At 56.1% G+C, this 22890-nt stretch overlaps 1 protein-coding gene across 9 annotated transcripts in view; it reads right to left on the reverse strand.

Moving 5' to 3' along the window:
* Nucleotides 1-22890, reverse strand: part of Zmiz1 (zinc finger MIZ-type containing 1) — a 191988-nt gene that overhangs the window by 48494 nt on the left and 120604 nt on the right. Inside the window, exon 1 of one of the 9 annotated variants that reach the window (XM_021259687.2) lies at nt 6644-7493. The exons of 7 other annotated variants lie outside the window; for them this stretch is intronic. The gene's annotated coding sequence lies outside the window, so the exon portion shown is untranslated. Of the gene's footprint in view, nt 1-6570; nt 7494-22890 lie in introns of those variants that run through there. One more of the 9 variants, XM_087184665.1, reaches the window with a different exon arrangement.

The raw sequence follows: 22890 nt of genomic DNA on the forward strand, positions 1-22890 counted from the left end.
TGCAGCTGCCACGTGTACGCCCCCACAGTGGCCCTGCCAGGCAGGGGCTGGCAGTTCTGCTTTATTGACTAGGAAACAAAGACTTGGAGAAGTGAAGTAACTTACCCAAAGTCACCCAGGAAATGACAGATGTGGGTTTCAGAATTACTCTCTAATACTGTCCCGGGAGGACGCTGGGTAGCCCCATTTTAAGAGCCCTGCAGGGGGGTTGGCTGGGGCAGGGTGGTCCTGCCAAGTCCGGTCCAGGGGACAGGGTCGGATCAGTCACCAGAGCTGCTGACAGGGAAGTAGGTGGGTCCTCTGTGACTCAGCCCCCCGCAGATCCTGCTTCCCCTAGAACTGTGGGACAGAGCTGGAGGTTCCCTTAGAGACCAGCCCAGGACTGTCCAACCAGCCTCCTGATCCCTCTAGCAAGGGAGCCGCCAGCCTCATGGAGCCACCGAGACCTTGAACGGTGGCCACCATGACTAAGGAACTGAAAATTTCCCTTACTTTTACCTAACATGCATTGAAATAGCCACATGTGGCTAGTGGCTACTGTATGTGATCCAATTCTGTTCTTTAAAGAGGAGGATACTAAGAAGGGAAGGGATTCCCCGGCTACTGCACAGCCAACCTGGGACCCAGAGCTCTTCATTTTCTTGCTGGGTGACCGCCTTTGCTGCTGCCCTCCTATGTGAGGGAAGAGGTCCTGTGCCAGGCATTTATGAACACCTGGCATTGATGTACGCCATTCGTGGCCAGACCTTCAACGTACAGTGTAGCAGGGCTGACACTCAGGCAGGCAAGTGACCACTGGAAGCATACTGACATGTGGCTGTGGGATGTAGGAAGGGAATTAAGGATGGCTGGGGGACCATGTCCACGTGGGCTGGGGGTCAGGGGCCAGAGATGGCTTCCTGCACAGTGGACACAATGGGATGCAGAGGAGGCAGAAAGGTCCTGCCCTGATCTGATCACGCCTACTGAGACGTCACACTGTGCCCCATGGACATGTATGCTTTAAAAAGAAAGAAACAGGCTGCTGGGCTGCTTCTTCCTTCCTCTCTGAAACACCCCACCTCGTTTTCCACAGTCCTCCCACCCACACAGGGGCCGCATCAGACCTCACTATATTTTCTGCACACACTGCACCCGCCAATCAGATTAGAAAGGCGGGGGCAGAGAGGCAGCCTCAAGTCACCAGCTGACTCAGGCTCTGCCCAAGGGGACAGGGGTTAAACACTGGGGCACGGAGAGCCCAGAGGCTGTTCCCTCTCCCTGGTCTCCTCCTGCCCTAGCCCCAGGGAAATGCTCACAGTGATTTAAAACCTCCCGGGCCAGCTCTAACCCCTGAGGGACTGTTTGTCCCCAAACAGGACTGGTTCTTTTTCTCTAGGAGAGCACCAGGGCCTCTGCTCTGTGGGGAGGGAAGTCTGGATGAGTTCCATCGAGTTCCCGAGTTCCCGGAGCTCCTCAGAAGGCAGAGCTGGCTGCCCTCGCCCCCCACCATGGGCAACTGCAAAACAGGAACCCTGCAACCAGAGGAGACTTTCCACTGCGTCAGCAGACGGGGACGTTCCCGCAGTGGGACGCCGACCTCCCCTGCCATGCAGACTCCAGTCCTGCTCCTGGTAGCCACAGGCATCCCAGGGGCCTCTGTGGCTCCAAAGCCTTCGATGGCTCCCCATTGCCTTGGGATAGAATCCGTGTTCTGGGCCAGGGTTTCAGCAGCGGCCCTACTTAACCTCAGCTGGAGGTTCTGCCCACCTATCCCCTTGTCACAGCCTCACCCCTTCTGGTTCTAGAGCCTGCATGCCCTTCGTGGCCACTGTCTTCCAATCTGACATGTGTCGCCCTCTGTACCTGAGGCCCAACTCCCACTGATTTCTGGGAGGAGCTGCACGCTGTTCCAGCCTTAAAGTTCCCCCCTTTCCCCTAAACCCCTAAACTGTACCCTCAGATTTCCCACGGCACCCCTAGATACTGGTAGGGACACCCACCCTACCATGGGCTGGTGGTTGAAGTCTCGGATGGACTGCCTCTCAGAGGCGACATAAAGAGATGAGACAGCAACACCTTCAGTACAGAGATGAGTGCCCTGGGGATCCCAAGGGAAGTGACTCGGCAACAGACCCTAGATATGATGATCACTTGAGGGCTAGGCCTGAGTAGCTGTGTTTCCTGAACAGCATGAGAGTTTTGTGGGGAGTTTTACAAAGCCCCACTGATGCCTCCTTTGGAGAAGGGCTGCCCTGGCTCAGTCTCCTGTTCTCTTCATCCACCAAAACCTCATAAAGCACCCACTGCTGCCTCGGGCAAGGGCCAGGCCTGGCCTTACCCCATGGGGCCATGGGAGGAGAACCCAGCAAGGTGGTGGAGGCTTGGGGAATGTCCTGGGGAACCCCCCAGAGCTGGCTCCAAGCAGAAGTCAGGACCATGGCTGGAGCTCCGAGAGAGGGGCTCACACTCCGATTCTGGGGGACAGAGGCAGTGGGCCGGCCCTAGGGTCCTTAATCTCTAGCGGGCGCAGGGTCTGGCTCTGTGAGTCAGTTTTGGAAGGGCCCAGGGCCCATGAGACTTTGGAACTAGGGTACTGTGGGCTCCCCCAGGAAGCCTTCCCTGGCTCCAGGGAAGGGTGCAGGGCCTGGGGCAGCCCTTTCTATCTCTCAAGCTCCCCAGGACAGAATGTGAAGACCCCCTTCCAGGGGTCCTTCATTGCTGAAGGAGGTGGCACCTCATGACAAGGGGCCAAGGCCCCGGCAAACCACACTCACCTGGTTGGAGCCGGAAACAAGAAACAAGGCCCAACTAAATCACAAGCCTCAGCTCCAATGGTGGAGCCGGGTTTGCACTGGGGTTTGCAACAGTGCGAGGGAATCAGTGCCATCCAGGCCTGCCCTGCTTTGTGACCCTGGGGCAACTGTCCCTCCACCCTCTGCTCAGCAGGCCGGTCAACCTTTCCTGCCTGGGAGCCCCCTGAGAAGCTGGATGTGCTGGGGGGCAGGGTTGTTTTTCCCTGAATTGGCTCCCTCGAGAGTGGCTGCTGCTTGGCAAGCCCCGGGAGAGTTTCCTACAGCAGCTGAGGCTTCTGGGGAGTGTGAGGGCGAGCATGACCCAGCAGATGTCCTTGGCACGAGGGGCAATGGGCATGGGCAAGGTAAGAGAGAGCAAGAGGCATTTTATATCCTTTGCCCAATGTCCAGAAACCCTTGTCCCTCCTGGGCTCGGGCCTGAGGCCCCTTTCTGGGGTGGTGCTGAGCACCCGGGCAATAGATGCACTGGTGAGCTCCTCCCCTTGGAGGCACCGACCTCTGCCGAGGGACCAGAGCCACATCCATCAAGGTAAACAACTCCTCTGCCCAGAGTACCTCTCGCCTGCTCTTTCCAGCTCTGCCAGTTCAGAACTGTCTGTTCCTGAGGACTGGGGCCAGGCTGGCTCTCCAGCCAGATCGATGGATGACTTCAGAGACTGACGCCTACCAGCTCAAAGGCTGTCCTCAGGGAGGCCTGAGGCTGTGCTGGGGACCACTGTCCATGCATGCACCCCAGCTGACCTCTGGATGGCAGAGCACTGGCTGCAAGCTGGAGACCAGGGCTCACACCAATGTCTTACTAGGTGGCAAAAGAGAACCTCAGCTTTCCCCTACGTGAAATGGGAGCGTCTGGCTGGTGCACGTCTGCCCCACCATGCAAAGGACGCAGAGGGTCTCTCTCACCACTTGGCCCTGCACACAGTCACACCATGGGCTGGGGTCTGCTCACCTCTGTCCCCACTCTCCACATTTCTATGCTAGAGCTGTCCTGTGGGACTTTCTGCCATGGTAGAAATGTCCCAAAATCTGACCTGCCCCTAAAGTGGCCACGAGCCTCCCATGGGTTCTGGGCACCTGCAGGGTAGCCAAGGCCAACAAGCCTCTGAACTGTTACTCTGAATTTATCTAAACGTACAAGGAGCCACATGTGAAGAGTGGCTACCATATTAGATAGGAGCCTTAGATCCTGCCTCCCTGGCTGTGAGTCACAGAGGAACTTAAGGAAGCACTGGCTAAAGAGCCATAGGTTCATTTCTCTTGTCTCTCAGTCTTTTAGTCTGACTGGTTGACTCCAGTCAAGGGACTCATCTTAAGAGTTTCTGGGGACTGAGCAGAGGCTGGGTGATTAATACAAACTCAACCAAGGCTGACCTGTATCCAGAAGTCCTCTTTCAATCCCACTGTCAGCTCTCCTGAGAACAGGGCAACAGTCCCAGGACAGCTTCTGCTCATACAGTTGCTAAGAGTCACTGAGCCTCCAGCATCTGCCAGGTGCCATGGCTGGTGCTGGGGTACACAGTGATGATAACAATAACATGCAGCCCCTGCCCCAAGGAGCTCCTCCATCCCCTGGGTGGTCTCCAAACAAGGGTTTTCCCATCTGAAACCAGGGCTGCTCACAAGTCCTTGGGTGCGTGAGGACGTGATGGGAGAGTAGGGGGTGGAGCTCTGGGCAAAGGCAGGGCTGTGCAGGGTTGCAGGGACAGTATAAGGAGCAAGCCTCAAACTCTGTGCAGACTGCTGCTTCCGGTAAAGACCCAGATTCTCACCAAAGCATCGAAGTTTGGTGGTTTCTCACTAAGGAAGTTCAGGGTAAAAATAGCTCAGAAGGGACTTGAATCCAGCCAGTTACAAGGTAGTCACTCCCGGCTAATTCATGAAAAAGGGGAACAGGCTAACCAGTGGCCATATGGCCCCCAAGACTCATCCCCCCTGTGGGATAGGGGCATTCCACTCTGTAGTGGATGGGAGATCACTGTCAGGACTGGAGTCCCAGAAATGGAGGAGCCTGGGTCCTTACACACCACCTAGGGTCACACTGACTTCCAGGTGACACAGCCTTGTTCACTTCAATTCAACCCTTGGCCCAATTTCCACCATTGAGAAGCACTCTGGCACCAGCTCCTTCCCAGCTGCCTCACAAAATCTTCCTGTTGGAAGAGCCATCAGCCAGCCATGCTCAGAACCCACGTGGCAGTCCAGCCTGGCGTTGAAGGGCAGGGCACCTGGGCCCCCACTTTAACAACGATGATCTCCTGAACCCAATTGGAGATCCCCTAGTGTCCCACAGCTGGCTCTCATTTAAATCCAGGCACTGGGACCATCTGAGGCCTGCTCGCCAACACAACACCAAAGCCACCCATAGGGGACCTCTGGCATTTGCCCTTTAACTCCTGGCAGTGTTCTGGGAAACCCTCTTTCAAGGTCTCGTACACGGTGCTCAGCGCCTCAGGTCGGAAGGGACCTTCCTGCCCTGGAATGCAGACCCGTCCCCTCCCCTCCCTCCTCCTCCTCCTGCTCCCCAGTACACACTTGCAGGAGCCTTATCTGCACCTACCACCTCTGGGAAGGGCGTCCTGCTGCACCGGTGGCTCCACCAGTGCCAGTGGGGGTCTCTGGGTGCTTGCTGCATTCTGACAAAGGGCCAGCCTCAAGTTAAGACCCTCAGCCTCTGCCTCCACCAAAGGCTTCCTGGCTGATTCTTGTTTCTGCAAGGGAGGGAGCCTTGTAAAATGTCTGCTGGAGAGCCAACACCTCACCTTTGGGGGAGAGGCGCCTGCCCCCCGGGGCTCAAGAAGAAATGATGGCCCCCCTTCCGTGGGCGCACAAAATGGTCCCGGTACATGCCGGTGGGTGCCACTCTCCCGGCCAAGCCTCAGGCTGACACCATGCAGCACACAGCGCTACCCACAATGCATCGGCCCTGCTCTGTCACACACAGGCACGCACACTCACCCCCGCGCCCGGAGGGAGCCCGGGCCCGGCCCGCGGGCGACCCGGCGCCGACCCCTCCGGCCTCGCACTCACCTAGAAGTTGCACCAGCCGAGGTCCCGCCCTGGACCCCGCGAGGTCTGGGGCCCGGCCCGCGGCAGCCGCGGCAAGCGACTCCGGGCAGGGTTCAGCCCGCGCCGAACAAAGGCTGCTCGCAGGCAGCGGGCGCCGCCTGCATCCCCGCTTCGCGCCCGGGCGGCGGCGGCGGCGACGCGGGGGCCCGGGAGGCTCCGGCGCCCGCTCGCTCCGCGCTGCCCGCTCCGAGGGCGCCCCGGCTCCCGCGCTCCCGCTCGCTGCCGCCCGCCACCGCCGCCGCCGGTCGGCTACCGCACCGCACACATCAATTATTCATCGCCCGTCTCCAGCTTCCCGGGCGAAGCCAATCACAGGCGGAGGCTCCGCTAATGGGGCCGCCGCCGCCGCCGCCGCCGAGAGGCAGCCAGCCGCGCGCCCGGGCGCAAGCGACAGCCCTCCAGGGACGAGGATGGGCCGGGGGCGCGCGGGGGGCGGGGGCGCATGGGGCGCGCCGGCGAAACTTCGTAAGGCCCGGGCCCCCGCCGCAGTGACCACCCACCCGGCGTGTGCCCGCGTGGGGCTGGGGGCTCGGGGAAGCCGGGCGCGTCGCGGCGGGGGGGGGGGCAGGAGGAGGAGGAGCGCGGGAGGAAGATGAAAGGCGAGCAGACCTGCCTCGGCGTCTCCAGGGAGCCTCGGCTAGCGCGCGCCCTCCCCGCCCCGCAGCCTCGCTGTCCGCACCCCCGCCCCCAGCCCGCCGCCCGCACTCACTCGCGCGCGGACCGCCAGCCCAGCCACTTGGCTGCGAGGGAGCGCGGGCGAGCAAAGATCGCAGGCAGCTCACATTTCAAACTTGCAGGCAGGGGTGGTGCTGGTGCACGCCACCGCCGAACGAACGCACGACCGGACGAGCGGCGCTCCAACCTCCGGGCGGGGGCGGTGAACAGGCCCCTTCCCTACCCCGCCGAGGCATTTAATTGCCAGCGCCACTTGTACGAGTGGGGCTCCCGGAGCGCTGTCGCCCGAGGAGGCCGCCGGGAAGGCGCTGGTGGTGGTGGATGACTTCGGGTGTTTCCCGCCCCCCGGCGGGCGAGTCTTCCCAAGGGGTCATGCTAATGAGGGTCCCGGGCGGGGCGGGGGTGGAGAGAGCCCGGCCGAGGCGTCCTCAGGCGAAGGAGGGGCGGGGCAGGCTAGGGCAGCCGTTTAAACCTCGGTCCGTTTGAAGGATTTTCGGCTCGGGTTAGGAGGCGGGGAAGGTCAGCAGCCTGGCATTTCACTTCCCTGGCACAGGGGCCCCTGTCACCTCTGGGATTCCCCGAGCGCGGGGCCCAGGACAGGGTGAACGCGCGCACGTACGCTCAGGCTCCCCGACTTCGGGGAGTTCCTGTGCGCCAAAGCCAGAGGCGCGAGGGAAGCCGGGGGCGGCTGCTGCGCGCGGCCCCGCCCCGCTCTGGGAGCTGCCGCCTTCCTGACATTGCATCCTGCGGTAGCTGCGGCCTCTTCCTTCCAGCCTGTCTATCGCAGGGGCTCCAAGCTTTGGGCTGAGCTTGCCAACTCCGCACCGACACCCCGGGAAGCTAACTCGCTTCCCCACCCAAAGGGGAAGCCCCTCCCTCGTTGGGGGACACACACTACCTCCATCACCCTCCGGGAAGAAATTTCTTTTTATAGCCCCCTCCTCTGGCCCCGCCCACTCGCCAGGGAAAGTTGATTGAATGGGGACCTAACCGCTCCTAACAATTAGGAAAGTGAGACCCGCCCCCCCATCCTTCATCCCCCAAAGGAAGTCGGAGTGTCTTTCAAACCTCGGCTGTGCGCTGCCCTCCAACAGCCAGCGGCAGGAAGTGGCAGGTCCACCTGCCTTTGAGGTTGCTGGTGCTGATTTCGTCCCTTTTCCAGTCGGAGCCGCTGGTTTGTCCCTAAACCTTCCTGTCTGGCCGGCTGCCTGCCCTCCTGGAAGTGGCTGAAACAAATCTCTTATCTAGAAATTATGTTCTTGCTCCTTGTTTGACATAAATCGTTAGCAGGCTCTAATCCCACCCACTGCCACTTGAAATATCACTTTCGGGATGGCATTTGGAAACGCAGTTGTCACAGGCTTTCCCTCTGAAGAGCTGGTTAAGTGGATTAATTCATACTTCATAACTTGCTGCCTTCCTAACTTGCCTCCTGCAAGCGAGATTAATTGGCATCCCCTTCCTACAGGGCCAACCCCAGGGCAGCCAGGGCAATGACGTCGCTCCTGCTCTGCAGGCCCTACCCAGTCTCATCTCTTCTTGGGTTACAATGGCTTCTCTGGGGACAGGCTTTCACTCACTGAGACACTCGTGACTCCAAGCAGCCCCACAGGGATCTGGGACCCCAGAGGCCAGGGGAAGATTCTCCCGTCTGTCCCACTCTGGCTCCCTCAGGAACACTGTCTTACCCCAAACCCCACTGCTCAGCCTAGAAAGAAGGTAGGACATGTACTCTGGCCCATTTTTCAGAAGAAAATACTGAGACTGGTGTCCCTAAGGCCTGGTTTCTACTGTTAACCTGGTTTTAACACAATGCCAGGGCTTGGGCTTCCATTTTCCAGAATCTAAGCGACTATGCCCTCAAATAAGCAGCACACCCCACCCTCTGTCCTCCCAAAGCTCTGTGCAATGACAATGCACAATTTTAATCTGACCTTCAGCATCTTCTCAACCATCCAAGGCGATTTCTGAGTTCATTCTTCAGTTACTCTATGTTGGCACCACGAAGCCATACACACTGAGCTCAGAAAGTCTGCCTTTGCAGGTCGAGCCAGAATTTGGACTAAAACTGAGTAGGACTCACATTGCAGGGAAACAGACCTGTTGACACCGCCCTGGAAACTGTAATAAAACAGCCGGGCCCACCCATCTCCGCTCCCACTCCTACTTCCCAGTTATCCCAGGAACCCACCGGGGGAGAAGCCCTGCAGTGGGACCCGAGAAGAGATTATGCAACAGTTTAAGAATTTCCCCAGGTAGCCACAACGCTGGTAATCCCAGCACTTGAGAGGCTGAAGCAGGAGGATCGCTGGGAGTTCAAAGCCAATGTGGGCTGCATAGTGAGTTCAAGGCCAGCCTGAAACACCTAGGGAGACCCTGTCTCAAAAGAAAAAAAATTTCCCCAGGTAAGCCCCCGACCCCAACGTAAATAGTACTCCTCAGCTGCAGATTTACATAATTAGGAAAACATTGTTTCAAGCAACCGCTCAATAGCCTACACTGGAGGCCTCGCGGGCCCAAAGTAGGCTCTTTCACATGCTAATTTCAGAGCCAGCTCCTGTGCCCTTGAAGTTCTCTGTCCACTTGGTCATTAGCTAGCTCTTTTTAGTACTTGTGCTCCTGGAGTGCACAGAAATCGGGCACTCCAACCAGAGCCTGCTTCAGAAGGCCGCCTCCCTACTTGGTCGAAGTTCCAACTCCACTTCTCTAACTTCCAAAGCTGTGCTCAAAAGCCTGGGGCCTGGCACAGCCGCACCTCCCCGGGGCTTGCCTTGATAAGGATCTACAGCAAAGAGGCCGCAGACAAAGGCTCTGTGCGCTTTGGCGCGCAGACGCTCCTCGAGCTCTCCGAGTGACCTCGGCGAGGGGGGCGGCCCCGGGGGAATGACTTGGGAGGGAGAAGAAAGGAAGAAGAAAGGGCGAGCTGCAGCCCAGAGCTGCGGCTCCTTGATGAATGCCCGCCAGCGCTGTGGAGGCCCGACGCAGGATCAATAGCGGTGGCTTTTCTCTGGGTGTTTCAACTCCTCCTGCCGTGGGCCCTGGTGAGAAGGAGCCGCCAATAAATCACGCACGGAGCCGCAGCCGGGAAGGCCCGGTGGTAGAGGGGGCAGACTCGGAGAGAGGATGCTTGCTTCCTCCGGCTAGTGAGCCTGTTACACGGAACCCACCTCAGCGAGACCCACTGGCCATGGGGGCTGGGGAACGCTACAGCCAAGCTTGGGGGCCTAGAGAAGGAGCCTCCTCCAGGGCTCCCCAGCTCCCCGACGCAGGGATGGGCCTCCTGGATCTTGTCCCAGCCCAGGGCGGAAGAGGAAAGGAGCCAAGTCACCTACCTGGGATATAGGTCACCTAGGGGTCAAAAGTGGCTTCAGGGTGGGTGGCCTCCTGTAGAAGGCTTTGTGTAGTGGGAGGCCCATGGGCTGAGAGGCCATTCAGAAGAAAGGAAGGATCAGGGCACAAAAGCCAAGCTCCCTACGACCTGGGGAGGCACTGAGGTCTGAGCCACAGAGCTCTGTCCTTCTCAGGCAGGGCTGCTGATTCAGCAGGCCGAACAAGGATCCTGAGGAGGACTGGAGATGTCACCCATGTGTGGCTTGAGCACTCAGAGGGAGGGTGAGGTGGACAGGGAGGCCCCAGACGGATGTCCCATGTGGCTATGACAGGCATGAGCTCAGGCCCTGGGACCTGCCTGGGCCATCCATGCACCTTGGCATGTCTGGTCCTTCTCGAGATGCCTGGAACAGGGGACAGCGTGGGCAGCCATGGGGCAACAGCCTCGGGACATCACCACGGAAGGGTCGACAGCAGCACTGGGCACTGGGGTCAGGGGCCAAGTCCACGCCTCTGCATGACACTGTTCCTCTGCCGCCTGTCCCTCCTCCTTTGCCCTGGACGGCCTGTTAGAATCTTATCTTGGTCTTAAAGACGGAAGGCACAGGTGAGGTTCAGCTTGCCTTCTGTCCAGCTTGCCTTCTGTCCCCACACCTGGGGACATGGAGTGAAGACCCCACGAGGGACCCTGGCTTCTCCTCTCCTGGTAATAATGTCATGCAAGCTCATGACTACTGAGTGCTTGCTGTTGCCAGACACAGGTTCAGGTGCTCTCCAAGTCTAAACACACTCACCTGCAGCCCTCTATCTGAGGGCAGTAATTATTTCCACCACACGGAGACAAGTTGGCCACAGAGAGGTTTAGGCAACTCTGGGGATAGGTGGGTTGAAAGAGGGTCTTGCTACGTAGTTACCAGGCTGGATTCCAACTTACAATAATCCTCCTGCCTCAGCTTCCCAACTGCTGGGATTACAGGCATGAGCCACCATGCCTGCTGAAGCAACTTTTGCAGAAGGATTTAAGTACCTGGCAATCAAGCTCTGAAGCCTGCACTGAGACTCTTAAGGTGGTTAAGACCCAGAGAGGAAGGGGACCATGCAGGTCATAGAGCCTTTAGAGTTGTGATGAGAAACTCCTGACCCCTGTTTTACTGCATTACAGAGACTAAAACAGTTTCTTACTTTGTTTCTTTTTAAACTTCAGCATCTATGTATGCATTTGTAAGCATCCACTTGACATTTGCACTTGGCAGGGTCCCTGCCCGAAGGGGGCTGGGACACGCTGTGGACAAGACCTCTGCACTTCCCAAACCCTTGTCGCAGTCCCCCCAACCCCAGCCCCTTCCTGGATTCATCCCAAACAGGTCCGCTCATCCCAGATCTGGGCTGCATTCTCAGAACTCTGAACTTGGCTTCTGCCCAAATCCTATAATCATTTCATTTTGAAAACAACACCAGCCCCTACCCTACACCTCCCCTTGGCATATCCGAGAAGCCCTCCAATTTCCAGGTTATTGGAGATCCAGGAAAGCCTCCTGCTGGCTTAAAGGAGAAGGGGGTAGGGTCAGGAGGGAGATCAGGAGAACCAAAATGGCCATTCAGGTGGCCTCTGTCTTATGACTTGCAGAATTGCCTGCCCCTCACCTGTTCAGCCAGGAAGGAGGCCCTGATAGGAGACCTCTGAAGGTGCCCTGTGGGCAGAGATGGCCTGCAGGGGCTGGAGGTGCCCTCAGGGCTGGAGTGGAGGTGGCCATGCTCCTGGGCTAAACTGAAGGCTGTGGAGGGAGGGTGGGCCTGGATTTGGAGGCTGAGGGTCTGAAAACAAGTACTAACTGGCTGGAGGCCCTGAGGGAGCACAAGCCAATTGGGTTTTCTGGACCTCCCCCTACTCCTTTGCCAAATGAGGGTAAGACCACCCGATACCAGCCCTAGAGGAGACCAAAGGAGGCAAGGTTGAGGACTTGAGATAGGCTGATCAGCTGTGGCGTCAGGGGTAAGCTTTTGTGTGTCCCCAAAAGATGCTCAAGTCAGCCCCAGGGCCTGTGAAGGTGACCTTATCAGGGAAACAAAGTCTTTGCAGATAATCAAGTCAAGATGTGGTCATCAGGGTGGGCCCTAATCCAGCAGGACTGGTGTCCTAGTGAAAAGGGAACATTTGGACAGTCTGACATGTGGGCACACTGGAAGAATCCCTGCCATGTGAGGGCTGGAGTTGGCCCCCAGCCAAGGACCTGCCAGTTGCTAGGACAGGGACCTAGAGCAGGTGCTTCTCACGTCTTTGGAGAGGGCTTGGCCTGGCCAACACCACTTTGATCTCCATCTTCTAGTCTCCAGAACTGTGAGATAATCAAGTCCATTGTTCAAGTGCCTGGTTGGGGAGACTTGGCTATGGAAGCCCTAGCAAACTAATACATGGATGGTCCTTGGAAACCTAATCACAGTGGGTCGGTCATTGAGTAGGTGCTCTGGCTCAGTCAGTCAAAATCTGAGTCCTTACTCTGACCCAAAAGACCCTGTGTGTGTGACCCAGCCCTGTCCTCTCTTTGACCTCATTCCCCTCTACTCCCTGTGCCTCATGTGCACCAAGGGCTTTGCCCAGAATGTGTCTCTCCAGGTGACCAGGCAGTCCTGGCTCCCTCCCTGCTTCTGGCAGGCTTTCCCTCAGTGACACCTTCACAGGAAGGCCTTCCTCAGCCCAGCTGTCACAGGCTGCAGCCCCTCCCGATGTATCTCAGGAAGCTTTCTCCTTAGCTCGATGACTGGTGTATTTCAATTATTTATCTTGTTTAACGCTGTCTCCTTCGCTAAAAGGCAAGCTCCACATCAACTGGGACTTTTGTCTGTTTGGTACGTGTTATGTTGACAGTATCTAAAATATGCCAGGCAGATGCTTGATAATATTCGTTACATGAATGAAACAAGAACCAGCTGCCTGAATGTATGAGTTAAGGAATGAATGAATGCACAGTGAACAATCACAAGATCCCGGGGGCTATGGTGTGGCCTGGCTACCCTGTCTACCTACCCAGGGACTAGGTCTGGGCCTGGGCCAGGGCCGTTGCCTGAAAGGACAGGGTTTCTTAGGGGAGGGAGCTGGACCAGAAGCTGGGGCTGTTTAACAAAGGGGATGTCAGAGGTGGCGGGGTGCACACGACTAAGGCCTGTAATGAATCTCTTTCCATTGATTTTTAGTCGCCTTGGAGGGGAGGGGGGCGCAAAGGCAGCTCATATGTCTGTGCTTCAGCAGTGTTGGGGTTTTATTGCTTCTCCCAGGACACAGCTCTGACAGGAAGCTTCTGGGCAGCATCAGGGTCCCTGACAAAGGAAGCTCTCTGCTGTTGGGAATGTGATTTTCCTTCCTGCTGCTGGAGCTGTCTGTCTGTCTGCCTGTCCGCCTTGCTGCCTGATTTCACTCCTGAGGCCTCCCAGGCCAAGGCCTGCCATGCCCCTATACCTTCTGGTCCATGATGTCTGGCCCTTTTTCTGAGTCCCAATTTGCCCATTTGGAATCAGCAACTCATTCAGCCCTGGAGTAAAGAGGCACTCATGTCACCTTTTAAATAAGAAAACAGGCTCAGAGAGGGGATGAGACTGCCGCTAGTTCCACAGCAAATTAGCAGTAGCGCCAGGACAAGAACCCAGAGCTCTTGGTTTGTCACAGGGCCCAGTGGTCTCTCCAGAGTTGTACCGTTGTCTCCTGTAGTGTCGAGAGCATGGCCTCCAAACTATAAAGTGCTAGACAGATAAGAGGGCTTACCCTTCTACAGGGCATCTGTTCAATTGCCTCCTCTTCAGGCTCACAGTGGTGGGATTTGGAGTATGAACCGGTGGGATTAATATGGGGAGGGTGGACCTCATTCTTCCTCCTATGCATGGAGAGATGGGGACCGCACCGCAGGCCCTGTAGCTCCTTTCCTTATCAGCTGGGCGAGTCCCATGCATCAAGACGGGTGGGAAATACCAATCTGGGCTTCAAAGAGGGGGAGCTGGCAATCAGGGCTGGCAATGAGCGCCTTGTCAGCTGCGGCACATACACCAAAGGTGGAGTGGCAGAGGGAGCCCACCCTGCAGGCTCATGGCAGATGAAGCCCTTGCTGTCTGGGGTGCATGGGGAGGTAAGGGGCGAGACCAGGTAGGAGAAGCATGTTCCAGCATCTCAGCATGTTCTGGGCAGCACGGGGCAGTTTCATGCGCCTTCAAACCCACAAGGTCTGCCAGGAATCCTTCATTGCAGGCGCTGTCTTCCCACCTCCCGTCCCAGCTGTCCCGAGGAGAGGGGCTCTCCCAGATGTCTGCTCCCTTCCGTCCCCTTGTTCTTGGCCCATGGCAGCCCAGGGGACCCAGCGGCTTCCTTCACTCCCCAGTGTGGTCCCAGGTGTCCCCCACCCCCAGGACTCCAGACATGAGCAGACAGGCTACAGAGGAATGTCTGTCTGGGGAGAATCCAAAGTTGGCTGCCCGGGCAGGGCAAGGAGTGAGAGACCTGATGTTGAAATCAAGACCTGCAAAGCTGAGCTCAGCACAGTAGCATGCACCTGGTCCCAGAGGCCAAGTTCCCAATCAAGACAGAGGCTGCCTAGACACAGGTTTGGGGGCTTGCTGTGTGACCAAGTACAGGTTGCTGTCCCTCTCTGGACCCTGGTTTCTCCAACCAGGGGAGACATCTAGGGCAGCTGCTGTACCTGTCTTTGTTGCTAGGGGCCTCAGCCTCCCTGAGCCATAGAGCTCCCCCTGCTAATCCCCCAGCTGGGCTGAGTAGGAGGTCCCAACATCCACCATCCTGGTAAGGTAAAGAAGGTGCTTCCAAAGCAATCGGTCCACATGGTTCCATTCTTGGCTATTTTTTGTGCTTATCTATAAGGGTATAATTTAGGGTTAGACCAGGAGCTCCCTAAAGGCAGGGATTTTATCTGTTTCATTCACTGCCATATCCCTGGTGGTTTTGTACCTGGACCATAGTAAATACTCAGCAAATATTTGTTGAATGACTAACGGACCATCACCAAGTTATTATCCCCTGATGGTGGGATTTCAGCTTTACTTTATAATTTTCTGCATTTTTTTATTGTCTGACAGGTCGCATGCATTATTTTTGTGATTAGAAGAAAACCCTCACAAAACCACTTTTATTTTGGAATTAAATAAAACCAAAGTTGACGCATTTTCCCTCTGAAAGCTGCTATGTACCATCTTTGGAACCAAGAACCCCATGTCTCCAATTGTGCTTCCAAGGCCCAGCCTGTGGGTGGCCTGGAGCGGGCCATGGACAGTGGGTACCTCCCATTCCTCCACCCAGTACCAACTACTGCACCAGCCCCCAAACTGTTTTTCCTGCTGCTGGCGCCCTACCTGCTGAGCAGTTCTAAGAGGCAAGCCTGACCATATCTCTCTCTTGTCCACAACCTCCCTGGCTCCCAAGGTCTACAAGATCAGGTCCAAGTTCAAGCTCCATGGACTGATGTGGCCCTGGAAGGGGTTCCAGTGCCCTTGGCCCTGTTGCTCTTGTCTATGCCTCTGGCTAGTCCCTCCGAGGCATGCAGAAGCCCTAGCTCACTCAGCTTTATGGAGGTACTGCTCTACCCAAAGACCTGCATGCCAAAGTGCGAGGCAGCAGCTGGTTGCCAGGTGAATGCAGGGTAAGCCCAGTGGCTCTACTCCTATCCCACCCACTCGCCAGTCTCTTGGCTTTTCCAAGGGAATGGGGAGCCAGGTTCCCTGATGAATGTGAAAGGGAGGGTAAGCCCCCCACCAGCAGGTTCAAGGATCACTGGGGACTCAGCCCCTGGGATGCTACTCTTTGGGATGCTCTGGTCTGTGCTTGCATTGCTCCAAATCTGTGCTAAATTCTGGTCCCCAAGGTGATGGTGCTAAGAGGTGGGCTCTTATGGAGGTGATTCGACCTCCAAGGCTCCACCCTGGTAAATGGGATGACCTCTCTTATAAAAGAGGCGGCACGTGTGTGCTGCTCACAAATCACCATACTCAGGTATTTCAGTACAGCAGCCCTAACGGACTAGGACAGGGGCTGGGCAATGTTGCCTTCGCCTGCCTCAGTTTCCCCAGGCATGATACAGGCAAGGTCCTGGAATGTGCTGTGGGAAGGCACAGCCCTGGGAGCACGCACGGTGTGTAACTGAATTTGGCCTAATTACCTAACAGCGCCCGGGAACAACCCATACTGACAGAGCTGGGTGTTGGGGTGCTTGGGGGTCAGGAGCTGAGAGGCAGCCTCCAGATCCCTCAGGCATTCAGAGAATCAGTGCCAGGACCTTTGTATCCCTTAACCTCTTGGATGCTCAGAAGCCAGGGGTGGGTGGTACCACTTCTGTCCTATAGATAAGGAAGCCGAGGGTCAGAATGACACACTTGGCACCAAGGCACTGAGACAGAAGGAGCAGAGAAGGGGTTGGGGCCACATCCTCTGCACATTTTCTTCCCGATGCCTGGAACGCCCTCTCTGCCCTCCTCTCTGGCCGCTTTGTTCTTGGGAGCCTTGAAGGCAGGGTTCTGTCCTCTGCAAAGCCTTCTAGGCTTGAGGCCTCTCCACTGTCCTTCCTAGAACATTGTGGTGATGACAAAGGCATTGTCAGAAAGGTCACTCCTGGGCCGAGGATTTAGCTCAGCGGTTCTGCCGCCTGCTTTGCAAGTGGAAGGTCCCAAATTCGATCTCCCGTACCAAAAACAAACAAACAACAACAACAACAAAAGAAAGGTCACTCCCTCCAAGTTGGTTCTGCCTATCACCCGGATCCCCCAAAGGGCAAGGACGATGGCCTTCTCCTCACACTCCGTCCGGTGCCCCACACAGGGCTGGGGATACAGGGCCACTGTGAGGCAGACACATCTACCTTCATTCCCCTGACCACCTGGCCGGAAGGTCAGAGACCCCTGTATGTGAGCCTGGAGCTCAGATACAGGATTTCACCTTTGGGAGGGGAAGGGATGGGCCCAGGGTCACACCCAGGGTCACCTGAGCTTAATGCCCCTCCCCTTGTCATGGCCAAATGACAGACAGAAGGAACAAGGCTCACTGCTTACAAGCATTCAGGTGCAAGGACAACTTCGGGACAGGAATTTCAGGTCTGGCAAAGTGAGTCAGGACAGAGACTGTCAGGTCAGGTTCTTCCAGGCAGACAGAGAGGGCTGTCCCCTGCGCTGAGTCACAAGCGGGTCCTGCTCTGCAATGCCTCTGAGGCCTCCATTGCCTTGCCTCCTTCCTCCTCCTGGGAGACAGCCTGGCCTGACACCTAGGTGTGCTGGGCCCAGGGCAGGGCGGTCCAGGTCTGAATTCTAGCCCCACCCTGTGCTAGCTGAGTGACCTTGAGCAAGTCACTGACTTCCCAGGTCTGTTTCTTAAGCTTTTCAGAAGAGTACAAGGAGAGAATACATGTGCAGCACTTGCTGGGCAGGAAGATGTGGCAAGGATGAGGTGACGTGAACCCCACTCACTGATTAGCAGTAGCACAGGCTGAGTATCTCTTATCCAAAATGCCTTTGACCAAGGGAGTTGGGGATTTCAGATTTTTTCAGATTCTGGAGCATGTGTCTATACCAAATGAGATAGCTTGGGTGTGGGGTTCAAGTCTAAACACTAAATTCATCTATGTTTCATACATTCCACACATATAGCCTGAAGGTAACTTTATACAATTTGTTTTCTTTTTTGAGACAGGATCTCGCTGCATAGCTCAGACTGGCCTTGACCTTACTATGTCAGTTTGAGCTGGCCTCAAACTGGAAGGAATCCTCCTGCCTCAGCCTCTAGAGTGCTGGGATCACAGGCATGCGCCATCATACCCAGCTCAGGAGTTCAGATTTTCGGATTAGGAATGCTCTATCTGTAGAATAATGGTGGTATTGAAAATCATCGGGTGGCAATAATCGGAGCAACAGCAGTATTAATATTAGTAGCTGTACTGTGAGTAAAAGAGGTAGTACCAGTGGCACCAAGAGGAAGAGGATTAGTGAGGATATTGTGTGGTGCCAGCCTAGCCCCAAGGACAATGAGGGACAGGTGCTGGGAAGAGTGTGCCCTCTCTGTGCCAGTCTCTTCGCAGATAAACAGGAAGTTGGGCACGGTGACTCTAACATGGATGTCTTCTGCCCTGCGACATTCACGCCTGAGACTAAAAGCAGGAAGAGAGCACCGAGACTGCCAGTGCTTCCTTATACTTATCCTGGCCTTCCTCATCTGTCCTGTCCGACACCTGGCATCCTCCCTACCACAGCTGTTCTCCCCCACTGCCATTCTTTCTCTAGGGGGAGGATACTGTCGTGTAGCAAAGGACAGTTTCCCCAGGCATCGCCCTGGGAAGAGGTATTGCAGCCCTGATACCTGGGGTTCTGTCGGTTCCCTAAAGTCACACAGCAGCGGAGGCTGGGGTTGTGGTGTGGAGTTAGAGTGCGTGCTTGGCATGTGAGGCCGTTTCGATCCCCAGCATCCATGAAGAAATAAACATAAACAAAGTCATACAGCTCCAAAGCAGGGCAGTAGCAGGTGGCCCAAGTGGCCGCACCACCAGGATCTCTGCAGGCTGACCTCCCCCATCAGCCAACGAACCATCTGTCCCCGCCTTATTCCTCCAGTGACTTAAGTTCTATACCTTCCCTGGCCGCCCAGACCCACCGTTGGCCGCAAGGGGCCACACTGGGCAGCCAGCACAGGGTCCTAAGTAAGAGGTGGCCAACATCAAGGAAAACACCTGCTTCCTCGCAGTGTCCACTGCCCTGGCAATCTGAGTGCACGTTTGTGTGGCCTCAGGTGGCCCCTGCATCATGGCTGGCCCACCACAGGGCTGGCTGCCCGCCCCCCAGACCCACTTCTGTGCCTCTGGCTGAGAGGCCATGTTTGTGTCACCTGCTGGGCCACGTGAGTGACAATGAACTAAGAGGAAGCTTTCCACCCACGGCAGGGACCAGGACTGGAGTCTGGAGGTCAGCCTTGTCCTAGGCTGGGCAGTATCCCCTGGAGGAGACCTGGACCTTGACCCCTGGGGACACTGCAGCTCCTTGCTTAGAGGGGCAGTGACTTTCTTCTCTTTTGTTTTGCTTTTCTGTTCTTTTTTATACAAAGTCTTACTACGTCGTAGTACAGGCTGGTCTTGAATTCATTATGTAGGCTAGGCTGGCCTCGAACTTGTGGCGATCCTCCTGCCTCAGCCCCTGGAGTGCTGTGATTACAGATGTGCACCACCACACCTGGCCATCCCTTTTGTTTTTCTCAGCCCACAGTTCTGTTTGGAGGAGGAGAAGGAGATTCACACACAGAGGTCCTGTCCCCAGGGGCAGGTGTGTGAAGCTCTCCCTGGGGACCACCGAGGCACTCACGATTCCAACAGCTCACAATGAGGCGCATGGGTGTCCCCACCACGCTGCCCAGCCACTTGGCTTCCCCACAGGGCTCACAATGCACCCATTTCCAGCTGCCTGTGCCAGGATTGGAGGGCGGGTCCACACAGCCATGGACCCGGTATGTAGCAGCCCTCACCCTCAGGCCTTAGGCAGATGCTTAATTGGGAGGAAGTGATTCTACACATCTGGGGCGCACCTCTGAGAGGGGCTCTAGAGCCCAGAGTCAGGAAACCGAACACAGCAATTGCATCACTTCCTTGGCCGAGGGCACTCAGGAGGGGGCAGAGCTGAACTAATGGCAGCAGGAGTTCAGGGCTGGGCTGGGCTGCGTGCCCTGTGGACAGTGTTCCTGGGGCCTAGGGCAAGTGCTGCTGCTGGGGACCTGCAGCAGAGACAAGCTGCAGCCCTTGAGACAGCCCTAGCAGTGCAGGCAGCTGCAGTCCCCAGGGGAAAGGGGAGAGACAAAGGAAGTCGGGAAAGTGGAGGGGGAGGGAGGGACAGAGGAAGAAAGGAGAGCTAGTGAGAGTGGAGGAGAGACAGGGAATTTAGACAGGTGGAGGACTGTTCTGCTCTCTTCAGAAAGAGGCCTCAGGCTTCCAGGAAACGGATCCCCACCACCACCACCACCAAGGAGGGCAGCTTCCCTCCCCCCAGGGCACTGACCCAATTCTGATCTTGGCCCAACCCTCCCCACTGTGTGACTGCAGCTTGGGACTTAACCTCTCTGAACTCCAGTTTCCTCACGTGGAAAAGGATAGGAGCATTCCATTGTGGGAGGGTATAGGAGGTCACTTATGCACCCTAATGGCAGATGGCTCTCCCTGAACTGATCCAGCCTAGTCCAGACTGTCCCAGGGCTTCCCTGCCCAGTGATGGAGTCTGGTGACACTGCCTCCTTCCCGAGCATGTCCCTGCCTGGCCAGGGCCTGGAGCTCTCTGAGAGGACAGACAATCTCCAGGGTTACCTGAGTTCCAATCACATGGTCTGCACATAACAGGTGCTGGGAGCTGATCTTGCAGGGGTGAATTTAGCTTATCCTTTTTCTCAAGTTTCTGTTGTTGTTATAATTATGAGCCTGTTTAAAAGGAAGACTACTAAATTTTGCCCCCAGTAATTCCTTTTTTCTGCCAGAGACAATAGGGTCTCTTCAGCCCAGTTGAGACTGAATCCTTCGGAATTTCTTCCAGGAGTCCAGCCCCGGGCAGTGTTTCCCATCTGGTTGACCTCAACAAGCGATGAAACGGGCCTAGGAATATAAGGATGCATCTGGTAAGGATTCTGCTTCGAGTAAAGCCATTGACCAGTGTGGCTCCTTAGCCAGTAAGTTTGGGCTGCTGTTTCTTTCTGAGGCCCAGGAGGAACAAACACAGAAGGTACAGCCACCTGCCAGGCCACACCAGGTCACCACCCTGTCCCCAGTGAGGGGAATTACCACCTTCCCTTGCAAAACACAAACACCTGGTTGCCTGGGCAGCACCTTGCCAGGGTGACGTGATCCAGATGTCCCTTGAGAAGCAGCTGGGTTGCCATGGAAACAGGATTGCTGCCACTCCAGCCAAGAGGCCTGGATTTTAGAACCACTGGACCCCAAGCTTAGAGAAGGGAAATGATTTGCATAAAGTCACACAGCTAGGCTTCAAAGCCTCTTCTGCCAAGCAGGGTTTGATAAATACTCAGAAGTATCATGTGCAGCGCCCTGAGGAGATGTTGGATCGGCCAGTGCTAAGTCCTTTGTACCCAGCATTTCCTGAGGTTGGGAGACAAGGCCAGGGTCACACACAGCATGGAAGTGGTGGAACGGGGCTGAACCCAGGCTCAGTTTGATCCCAGAGCTTGAGCTGGACCCCTGCCCTAGGCTGTCCCGACTCTGGCTTCCAACTCTGGGCTCTTGGTCCTGGACCAGCCCTGTTCCAGAAGTGAATTGAACCTGATTCAAGGGCCAAGGGAAATTTGGAGAGAGGAGGAGCTGAGGCCTGCAGGCTGAGACCCAGAGTCCCCAGGGCCCATCCTCAGCCCACGTACTCTGTGCACGCTGAGCCCGGCAGCTCATGCTAGGCCACCTCGCATGGTCTGTTGGCCAGGGTCTTCCTCCCTGCCCTGGTGCCAGATGGGCCCTGGCACAGGTGAGGGGTGCCCTACTTGAGTCTGATCCCAGGGAGAGGGGAGAGAAGGCCTGGCTTGGGGAGAAGGGACGCTTTCCTTGGAGACACATACTCATCCTCGGCTCTTCCTTCCCAAGGTCTATCCATTCACTGCCATCAATCCATGCATCCCTTGCTTTATTAGACAAAGGATTGTGCGTGTGTGTGGGGGGTCACTCTGTGTCTCAGTTTCCCAGTCTGTACAGTGGGTTGGGTTGTGAGGATCAGTACTGATCCTCATCAAACACCCAGATCTCTCCTTCCTTTCCATCTTGAATTTTGGGAAAGGCTGCCTGGGAGACTTAGTGAGAGGGAAGCCCTCAAGGGGCGTGCTCAGGACACACCTGCGTGCTGCTCTCTGCTGCTCCCTGCTGCAGGCTGCCACCTCCCCCACTGGGCCCAGCCTCCTCTTCTGGGGGGGCCAACAAGGTGCTCTCAACTGCAAGGAAGACTGCTGTTTTAGGTACAGCTGAAGGCTGCTGGCCTGGGGCTGGAATGGGGTTTTCCTCATCTCCTGCCTGTTGGAGGTGGGTGCAACTGGCATTCCCCTTGGCCCTACTTATGCAAACAAGGTCCACATTCTCCTGACCCAGGGTTTTGTTCCACCTCCACATATGAGTGGAACCCCAGGAATGTGAACACCAGCATGTTCGGGATAAAACTGCTGACACACGTAAGACAATTAGTCGACACCAGGCCCTATTCTAAGCACTGTGTACATGTTAGCTCACTTCATGCTTATGATGCAGACATTAAGATCCCTTCTTATCAGCCTGGTGTAGTGACGCACACCTATAGTCCCAGGACTTGGGAGGCTGAGGCAGGAGGATCACCACAAATTCAAGGCCAGCCCGAACTACATAGCAAGACCCTGTCTCAAAACAAATGAACAAACAGACCTCCTCTTATCAAATGAGGACACCACGGCACACAAAGGGTAGGTGACTTTTCTGAGATCACACAGTTGGTGAGCTGGGAGCTGGGTGGGATTTGGAGCTGGCTGCTGTTTTTCTCTGTGAAATAGCTGCATGGTTTCTGCAAAGTGCACTTAAAATTGGGGCACCCCAGGCTCTCTGCTCCTCATTGTCCATGGGGCCTTGAGGATCAAGTGAGTTCAAAGATGGGAAAGCATGTCACTTACTAACGGGACAAGTCACCATCACATACTCAATACAACACTTGTGAACAGTTCAGTCTTTACCGTGTCTTCCCCAGGACTTCACGTTAACCCATTCATAGACCAAGGGGGTCAGATGATGGCTTTAGGGTCACACATTCTTGCTTGAATCACAATTCTGTCTCTTTTTAGCCAGGTTGCCTTGGTCAAATCACTTCATCTACCTAAACCTCAGTTTCCTCACCTGTAAAATGGGGTGGAGGTGAGTACGTGGGATCGTGATGATGTGGGAAGCATGGGTTTATACTTGCTGATCCAATGTGTGCTGTATCAGGACTGAAAGGGATAGAAATCAGATCTTTTCCTAATCCTGACGCTCTTCCTTGACCTGCCCTGGTCCTGTAAGGCTAAACA

Source organism: Heterocephalus glaber, unplaced genomic scaffold, assembly GCF_053883595.1.
Source record: "Heterocephalus glaber isolate CG9 unplaced genomic scaffold, H.glaber_assembly_v1.0 deba00001497, whole genome shotgun sequence".
Lineage (NCBI taxonomy): Eukaryota > Metazoa > Chordata > Mammalia > Rodentia > Bathyergidae > Heterocephalus > Heterocephalus glaber.